Below are 10000 nucleotides of genomic sequence, written 5' to 3'. Positions count from 1 at the left end.
ATTATGGGAGGGTAAAGTCAAGAGCACAGTAATGAAGTTTAGAGGCAATCAGTCACAATTAAAGTCCATGCCATACCTCCTTTTTCTTAGTTTTTAAGATCCCTAGCGGTTAAAAGCTTCATTCTTACACCAAATGGAAGTTTGGTAGAGATAGAATGCTGATTGATGGGTTAACTCCCTAATGAAGGCTTATATACCAAATTTTCTTTGGAGTTCTTTTGAAGGTAAAACATGACTAAGTCAGGAAAATAAAGATCTCCTTTGACTCAAAGGAAATGCCTCCATTCAAAGACTGAAACCAACTAGCTGATCTAAACCACAGCCATGGGGATACTTGAGATGATTGGCTATAAGATGAACAAGGCTGCAGGAAGCAGTACCCTCCATTGAGAAGGTGACTAGAGGCTAAGTTGAAGAAAGAAGTACAACAAGCTATCCATACCCAAAGCCTTAGAAACTGTTAAGCAAAGACTCAGTGTTGGTTAACCACTTTAAGAGGCATATCAGAGCAATAGAACTCAAATGTTCTCCACTGAATTTTTATACTCTCAGAGGCACGTGAAAAACATGAGAAAAGTGCCACCAAGACTGGAGACAGAGCAATACTGGAAGAGCATATGAGAGAAGAATGCAACACATAACAACAATGCTCAGTGGCTAGCAGATCTAAGAGCAGACCAAAGCAACCTTCCTGAACAGCGACCAGTAACCATCACAGCCTGGCAACACAAATGAACCAGCAGCTAATCCATAATATGTACCTGGAAAGGCTAATTGAAGGCCAGACCATCCGATACCATCCAAAGCCCAACCAATAACTTCCCTCAACACAACATGGAAGGGACAAAACACCAGCTAGACAGAGCAATCACTCCACACTGTAAGACCAGACTGACCAACCTGTTCACCGTTAGGATTAACTACAAGAAAGCGTATGGCTCAGTGCCTTAAACATGGATTCTGGAATTCTTAGAAATAATCAACAGGACCGTGAGATCCATCATGAGGAATGTGATGTCGATCTGGCAAATGACGCTACAGGCCAACTTTAAGTCAACTGCACAGGTCACCATCAAGTGTGGGATTTCCCCAGGAGATGTTCTTTCTCACTGCTGTTCTGCATAGGCCTGAACCCCCTCACCCCCCAAATTAACAAGATTGGCTATGGATAGCTATGAGTACCCTGGGGAGGGCATTAGGAGAGACGCAACTGCCAAATACCTGGAAGAACAAGATCAAGATCAAGACTGATGCCCTGGCAGTTATTAGTGTGATAATAACCTGGCCAAAGGAGATAGAAGTCACTGGCATAGTAAATGTAAATGGACTGATTCTTATATAGCGCTTTTCTACTGTCCTGGAGTACTCAAAGCGATCTATACAACATGCCACATTCACCCAGTCACACAAGCATTTTTCTAAACTTTTAGTGCTTCCTAACAAACATTCATACATCGGAGAGCAGCTTTGGGTTAACATCTCGCCCAAGGATACTTGGCATGCAAACTGGAGGAGCCAGGGATCAAACCACTAACCTTCAGATCAGTAGATGACCTGCTCTACCTCCTGAGCTACAGCCACCCCAACACCAACATCAAGACAAGACAGCTCCTTGCGATTCATGCAGGGTTTCACCCCGAATTCAGCACCCTGACACTGTACACTAAATAGAAAGAAGGAGGCCAAGAACTAGTGAGTGTCAGAACCACTATCCAGAATGAAACAACAAAAAGCAAAAAAAAAAAAAAAAGATGGCCACAACTGATCATGGGCTTAATGAATACTTGAGGCAACAGAAACCAGTGAAAGAAGAAGAGCAAGGACAGGTCAGTGCCATACCATGGCTGATATAAAAGAATCCTACCAGTGGCTCAACAAAGCTGGATTGAAAGACAACACAGAAGCACTAATAATGACACCACATGAATAAACTCTAAGCACAAAGTCAGTAGAAGCTGGGGTCTTCCACACTAGGAAAGTCCCAGATGCATGCTGTGCAAAGATGCCCCTGAAACAATCCAGGACATAACAACATGGTGCAAAAGGCTGTCAGGCAGGGCATACATGGAACACTGTAATCAAGGCTAGTATACAAGAGCATCGGTACAGAGTATTGCCTGGAATTCCCAAGCTCATAATGCAACTCATAGGATGGTGAACATCCAAATACAGACAGACAAGTGGATAACCAAAAGGACATAGTAATGATAGAAAGCAACAGACAGTGCATTGCGTTTCTCTTCCTCTGAAGCAGTAAATTGAACTGATGCCAAAGAGCTGGATTTTGCCTTTAGATCATTAATAAACTGGCTGGTTTTGTGCTGATCCACCACCTTTCTTGTGATCATTCCAGCCTCGTGCAGGTCTACAATATTGCCCTTGATGTCCTTTGACAGCTCTGTGGTCTTGGTGGTGGAGAGGTTGGACTGGAAGAAAGAGACTTTCTGGACAGATGTGATTTGTACATTTACGTTGAGATCAGGAGAATCTGTGATTGACTGACTGCTTGACTGCTAGGTAGGTTGGTTGGTTTTAATCCAGTCTGCTTTGGGTAGGGAATCAAAAACATATTTTGCTCAATGACACACAAATCAGTTTCTAACTTTAATGTAATGTGTTTTTTTCTGGAATTCTTTAAATTATTTTATCTTTCTCATTAACATAAAACTACCATAAAAATTAAACACCTAATTTCTTTATAACTGAGAAAACTTAAAAATTCAGCAGGAGATCAAATGACGAGTTCCTTCACTGTATAGAGACAGAATTTTAACTCCTGGATAATTCAAGTCTTACTCTCTTCATTACATGGCAGAGCCAACATCTCACTATGATTGTACAAGTGGGCTAATCTAAGCAAAACTTTGCACAAACGTCATCATACAGCCATTATTAACATTTATATGTTTTAATAAAATATGTATAAATAATCCCAATTCTTTTGATTTTTCATTTCATCATCCCCATACACATTTGATGTTATGTTCTCCAATTTGTATTTGTTTTCAACACGTAACTTAATTGTCTCCAAAATTTGTATCCACAATGGAATTTTGGTCCAGTAACCACTAAGTAAGGACTGAAGAATTTTTTGAAAAGTTCCCCAGACCTGTCAAAAATGAATTTTGCTAGTAAGTATGACAAATAGTGCAATTTGATCTATGTCCTTTCTCATCATCATCCTCACTCCATGAGGTGAGATCTTGCATGGAGGAGAGATGGAGTGCTGTGGCAACCCCTGAAGGGGTAAGGCTAAAGGGAGCAGCTGAAAGAAGAAGAATTTCTTAGAATGAGCAGTTTGCCCATCCTTTTGTTGTTGTTGTGGTGGTTGTTGTTGTGGACCCCTAAATGAAGTGAAGTATTTAGAATGTAGCAGATGCACATACGTCCAGTAGTGAAATATGTGATAAACGCTGCAGTATTAAAGATTAAAGATAACACCACATTTTATATCCTCATCTCCTAGCTAGTGGCCTCTGTGCCAAAATCAATACTCCATTAACCTCTATGGAAGATGATGCTTATATCATTAGCTTCTATGTATGTTTAATGATGATGTTGATGTATAGATTAATAAAATATTTAAGCTGTGTATATAGTTGTGTGTGTTAACACTAAATTAGTTCTTTGGGCAGATGACCGCTTATCTTTATATTACCGTGTCAAATGAGCTCATAACAAAGGCTGGTTTAATTGCATGACAAGAAATAAGGCATAATGTTGCATTTTTGCCGCACCTAATTCCTTTTGTACTTTTCTATGGTTCATACAAGTCTTTTCCTCATACCCAGTGTCTTTTAAAAAATCATCAGATACTGTCTTTATCTTGTGCAATTTAATTTCAATTTATTTATTTGGTTTATTTGGTTTATTGCAGGAAAACAGCATGCTTTCTTTGTAGATGTAATGTAAGCATTCTGTAAAAAATGTTTATTACTATAGAATAAAATTACATATATTTTAATAATAACTTCTTAAAAACAACACGTAAGAGGTATGAGATAGGCATGTTAATTTTTCAGTTGAACATTCTCAAAAAAATAAATTATACTAAATTCCAAAGAAATTTTTTATTATTTATTTATAATGGCACGAATTTAAAAAAGAAAGAAAAATGCTGCATTTAAATCTTCTGAAGTGAAAAACTGAAAATATCACTCACATTTTTATTAAATTATTTGAATACATTTATTTAGCCAACCTCCATACGTATATACACTCTATAATAACGTAGTTATCAAAACTTTGGATTGTTGAGGGACAAGTGTGTGCATGCGCCACCCTGTATAATATGTTTAATCCCACATTCTCTACCTGTGTGTCTGCCGAGAGCCTCACTCCTTGGTACCTTTGGTTTATACAGCTTCCTTGCTGCATCCACGCACACACAGATGCGGTGTGTATGAGAAAATAATGAATTATTTTTTGTCATAACTCGCGGCCGAAAAAACAAAGAGGGGTCATGTGTTATGAGTCGTGTAGCAGTTTTGCTACGAATACATCCGTGGTCATTTTATCAGTGGAAATGCAGAGAAAGAGCGAGGGAAAGGCGTGTGTGTGTGTGTGTGTGTGTGTGTGAGTCTGTGTTGGTGGCAGTGGGAGTGTCTCCTCTTGGGCCCGCCTCCTCCTCTGCAAATCTACTCCACCAGCCTTCCAAATGCCGAGCTCCGCAGTCCCGCCCCTCCTACCGCTCGACCCAACACACACTCTGTTTTCTTCATTCTCAGTTTCAGCCAATCCCATTCTTCTCTCTGCTCCCTCTCGTCCTCTTGGCCCCGCCTCCCCCTCGCTCTCCCGGCAAGAGAGCTTGAAACTTACAGAAACGAAGCGGTGGAGAGAGAAAGGAGAGATCGAGTTAGGCACGTCGGCACACACGTAACAGAAGTATCGGGAGCAGGCGAGGGTCGGCGCTTATACACGGTACCGACACGCAGAGTGACACGAGAAGAGACTAAAGGAGCAGAATTTTAGGATTTCTTTATCTGGGAGAGAGAGAAGAGGAAAAAAGGTAGAGGGAAACGGGGTGCTGGGTGTTCTTCAGTCTCCATCCCTTCCAGAGGTTGTATAGAACAAGAAGTCAGAGAGAAGACTGAGGCAGTCCCACCGACGGGGAAAGAGACAAGCAAGAGCAAACCCGAGAAAACCGGGCTCGAGCTTCTGGTGTCTCCAGAAACAGAGAGAAAAAAGCGAGAGAAGACAGTCGGAGGTACCCTGAAATCTCCCCTGGCAGCGGGGCGTCTCTCATGCGAACCTGGAAGGATTTATGGTTTTTGTGGAAGCCTTAACCCTTTAAGCAGGGCGAAACTGGAGTACTCCCACAGACAAGGTATGCGACCGAATTTATTTATTTATTTGTTTTCTTTTGCACGGTGCGTGCGCGTGCGCGCGCCTGTCACCGCCTTTGCTGTGTGTAACTGTGTGTGCTCGTCTTTTGCAGTTGCCTGGTCTCCAGTCAGTCGCTTGCCATTCTGTAAATTCACTGACTGAATGTAAAGTCATCGGCAACACAAAGCAGCCAGTGTTTGCGCGCGCGCACGCGTGCGTGCTAGTCTTTGTGTGTTCACATATCGCCAGAATGAGGCCTCATAGTTTGATTTCGTGAGGAGGTGACAAACACATGAACACGGTGTAATTGGTGTGTTTGAGCTGTCCTCGCCTTCCCCTCCTGGCGGTGTCTTTCTTTTGTTTGATTATGTTTGATTTGCCGGCCTTATAAAAAATTGTGTGCCGTACTTTTTAGGCACTTAGGAGGCTAGCCAATCAGACGAGCGTTTTCGGGTAATAGGACGGACGACTTGTTAATAGGCACCAAAGTAATTTACTGTTATTTTATCCTCGCCACACACGCGCGCGCACACACACAGACTTTTATAAACATGTCAGTAATCGTATCGTAAATATTTGCTTCAAGGTCTGTTTTTGATTTTGTGGCCGTTACATATTTCAGGATGGACGGGGAATACCCAATCCGTGCGGAGGAGGACACACTGATGTTTCTTTGTGCTGACTAATTTTCGTCTTCATTTTCATAAAGAAAATAAAAGTTGCCTGTATGTGATGGGGAAGTTCCTGTTACAGAAGAGGGCGACGTCAGGTTGTCTGATCTTGGTGTGAATTGATTAATTACAAATCGATCTATCAGGTTCTTCTGGATTCGTTCTTCATGTATGGACAGCTTGAATGAATTTACAGCCACAAGTTTTATTTTGGTGTTCAGAGGTCAGATCTATCCTGTAACCAGACTGGACTTCGGATGGAAGCTGCCAGCTCTCACAGTGATAGTTAAAAGTTCTTTCCTTCTTATTTGATTTATTCTTTATTGCTTTTGAATGCCATTATTTTAATCACAGGCTGGTGTGTATCTCTGCATCGCTATGCAACTACGAAACCGGGGTGATTTTAAGGTCTTTTAAAAATGCCACTTTTCATATAAAACTTGCGTCGCTGCTGTTGTCTTCCTAAATGATACGCTGCCAGTGTCAGTGAAGCGGAAATGTTTTTTCCAGGCTTTGCTTGTGTTACTTTGTGTGTTCCTCACAGTGGCAGGAGTGTAATTGTCTTTAGTCAAAGTCAACCTAATATCTTCAGGTCAGTGGTTTTTCTTTCACCGCTCACTGAAGACAACAACACATCGCTTCTTTGTCGCTCACACACTGAGTTTTGTTCATGAACTCTGCCAGCATTCCTCCTCTTCAGTCCTGACTTTGTGTTTGGAGCTGATCTAAGCTGCAGCACAAAATGCAGAGTGGAAATCAGTGTAGGTTATAAAGTCGTTCACTGCATAGCTTTTAAAATGTGTTTCATCTATTTTTTTTTACTGTGAGCAGCACAATTCCAACCCTGCCTGTGTGCATGTACACATTAAGAAATACCTGAGCCATATGTAGTCCAACACAAAAGCTCTACTATGAATTCTAGTGTTGCAGTGCTTCATTTTAAACATTATGTGTGTGCTGTGTTATCTTCATAAGTTCTACTAATATTTTCTGCTAATTTTAATTGTATGAGCAAAGCATTAAGGATACTTTATCGGCTTAATGATGCTCACATTTTTATTCTGTGAGTAAATGACAGAACAATTAACTTACACTGAAAAATCTGGTTTACATTTGTTCATACACGCTGTGTTGTCACCTTGGCAATAACGTTTAAACTACACATAATTCAGTAGAAGTGGACTCAACTCTGGGAAGTATCACCCGATCTTATTTGGCAAAGGTGTGTGTGTGTGTGTGTGCATCCGCTGGGTTGAGGTGAGGTTATGGCGGCTGGACTGGCTGCTGCTCAGACACAAAAAGAGAAGGAGGGCTCTTGCTTTCTGTCTAATTGCTTCCAGAGACAAGATTTGCATTCCTGTCTCTCTTTCTCACTCTCGCAGTGTCTCGCTGCCTCCCTCCCCCTCTTCCCTTTACCTTTTCAATTGGAAACATAAGTTTGGAGACATTCCTGAAACATGCATGTGAAGCAAAAAAGGAAGTGGGTGATGGATTAAAGGAATTAACATGTCACTGTGAAATTAAATATGCTTAAAAATGACTGTGGATGGACGAATGATAAAGGCGGCACAGACTGTAGTAGAGAGAAGAACACATGCAACTGATTCAGAGTGGAGCGGGCTTATTAGGAATGATATGCGCCAGAGAAAAGTAAATAAATGAAAGCAATATATAACTGTATCATATCTTAATCAAATCATTTTGCATGTAAGGCTGACTGCAGCGCTGCGTTCCTTTACTGTGGCCTGAAGATGCTCGAGCTGAAATAGCAATTCAGATCCCCTTCTAGTTTTACGTCTTCTGTGTTTGTGCTGCGCTACACGCAGTTGTGCGTTCTGTGAGTGGGTGAGGACTTGAAAAGATTTTGATAATGATGTCATGAATAATGGCAAAAAAAAGAGCTTGAGCTTCGGTAAATCGTTTTCGTCAGGACGTCTGTGTGGTGGACTAATAAGAGTTTACTGCATGTATTTGACATGCGTATCAAGGTAAGGTTGAGGCTCAGGGTTTCTTTTTCCTTATTCTCTGGAATGTTTGAGTGAATTAGGAGGACTACGGGTTTGAGACCAACCGCTGGGAGAGACAATGCAGTCAGTCAAGCAGCACAGACAGCTGCAGCATTCCACTGGTGGTTACATTAATAGGAAAAGCACCTTTAAGGTCTTTTCATTTAGTTTGCATGTTTTTCATTGTGTTATCTCACTTATTGAGATGCTTATCCAAAGGACTCATTTGCACATATAAAACACACGTTGATAATTATTGCTGTCACAAAGGCTGGATTACTTTGTGTTATGACAACTGTACTGCAAAAACAAAGGAGGCGTATTTGAATAGATGTCAATCCTTGAATTTCTTTTTTTTTGTCTTTTTTAACAGGTTTTTTTTCCTAACAACTGAACGAAATGAACAACTTCTTTTGAAGTGTTTCGTAACAAAGTAGTAAATTCTGTGTTTAAATTTTTTTGATCTGTCATTATCTGATGTTGAGAGCCTTCTTATTTTGCATCATCAAGAAAACACGCGGTTTCCTAGGTGGTGCTCTTCTAAGGGCAAATTGATGGTGCTGTAGGTGCGTTCGTGTTACACCCTGCAGAGCTGTGTCTTTGTTTCAGTGTTTCCAGTGGAGAGCGCTTTTTTCTCTGCAGGCTTTATCAGATTATAATAGATGTATTTGCAGATTAAGGGGACAGAGTGTGTGACGGACTGACCGCTGGGGCAGACAATGCAACCAGCCAAGCATTATATGACCTGCTGGGGCGCACACACATGCATGCACACAGAGGAATTCAGCTCCCTGCAGATGCGTACACATTCACATGTGCACTCATGCATGCACTTCATGAACACATACATTGTCCTCGCCCGTACTGTGTCTCTAGTCCAGGACAAAAAGGCTGTGAGTGTGTGTGTGTGAGTGTGTGTGTGTGTGTGTGTGAGAGCCACAGGATGAGAGAGAGATAGGGATAAATGAAAGAGAAGAGTAGGAATGAGAAGTTTAGGAGAGTTAAGTTCCTGAAGTTGTGTATATACACACACAATGTGCACTCATTCTATTGTCTCTCTATCACTCTCTCCATAAATAGAGCACTATCTCCTAGCAACAAGGCGTTGTAGAGGGATATGTGAGATAGATTGTCTATGATATAGGGGTTTGTGTGTGTGTGTTTGTGCGTGTGTGTGTGTGCAAAGCTTGAAAAAATTATGAAAGTCATCAGAAGAAGGGCACACACTATGAAATCCAAGTTAAGGAATGAAGGTGAGATAGTAGCCTGTGTGTGTGTGTGACAGTAGTAATTTTCCTGATGGACTGCATTACTCTAGATGGGGCTACTACTCAGAAAATAAAAGTTTCAATTACTGCTAAAGTGCCTCAGACTGCCACACCTGCACATGCACAGTGATATATTGTATAACATTATATTTTTGTTATGCGTACACGAGCAGACACTGGGATTTACAATAGTTCTCTTGTAACACTCACTAGAGGACACATAATGGTCTGGCTCATTCATATTATTTTGACCATATTTTTCCTTGTTTTATTATTTTTCATTACATGCAAAGATGTGGGCCTACAGGGCCAAGGGCCACAGCAATGACAGCAGTCTGGAAGTTGGGAGAAATATTCAGTCCTTGAAGGGCTGCAACATGAAACAATGAAATGCTCATTTATAATAAAGGAAGTGACGTGGTGCTGGTAATTAGGCTTTCTGTAACAGAATGGGCCAACAAAGGATGTCACAGATACTCAGGGTGATATGTTTGTATTGTTTTTATATAATAGTGAAAAAGAACAGGTCACTTAACATGTCACAAGTAAATGACTTGGGCAGTATACATCCCACAAATGGATGATATGGTTGTTCTTATCTCAGAAGTGATATGAGTGAAGATGAAACAGCGAGATGTAGAAGATTCAGAGTAGTTTACACAAGGTTACGAGAAAAACCAGGCTGAGTGATGAGGTGTAGACTGACTGTTCCTTATCAGAGACCCAGTCC

At 41.1% G+C, this 10000-nt stretch overlaps 1 protein-coding gene across 5 annotated transcripts in view; it reads left to right on the top strand.

The window, feature by feature from the left end:
* Positions 1 to 10000, top strand: part of LOC120716630 (teneurin-3) — an 840982-nt gene that overhangs the window by 656424 nt on the left and 174558 nt on the right. Inside the window, exon 1 of one of the 5 annotated variants that reach the window (XM_040004187.1) lies at positions 4974 to 5326. The exons of the other annotated variants lie outside the window; for them this stretch is intronic. The gene's annotated coding sequence lies outside the window, so the exon portion shown is untranslated. Of the gene's footprint in view, positions 1 to 4973; positions 5327 to 10000 lie in introns of those variants that run through there. 5 annotated transcript variants of the gene reach the window in all.

Source organism: Simochromis diagramma, unplaced genomic scaffold (genome assembly GCF_900408965.1).
Source record: "Simochromis diagramma unplaced genomic scaffold, fSimDia1.1 OVJJ01000565.1, whole genome shotgun sequence".
Classification (NCBI taxonomy): Eukaryota; Metazoa; Chordata; class Actinopteri; order Cichliformes; family Cichlidae; genus Simochromis; species Simochromis diagramma.
Note: the sequence above shows the minus strand (reverse complement) of the source record. Positions and strands in the feature narration are given on the sequence as shown.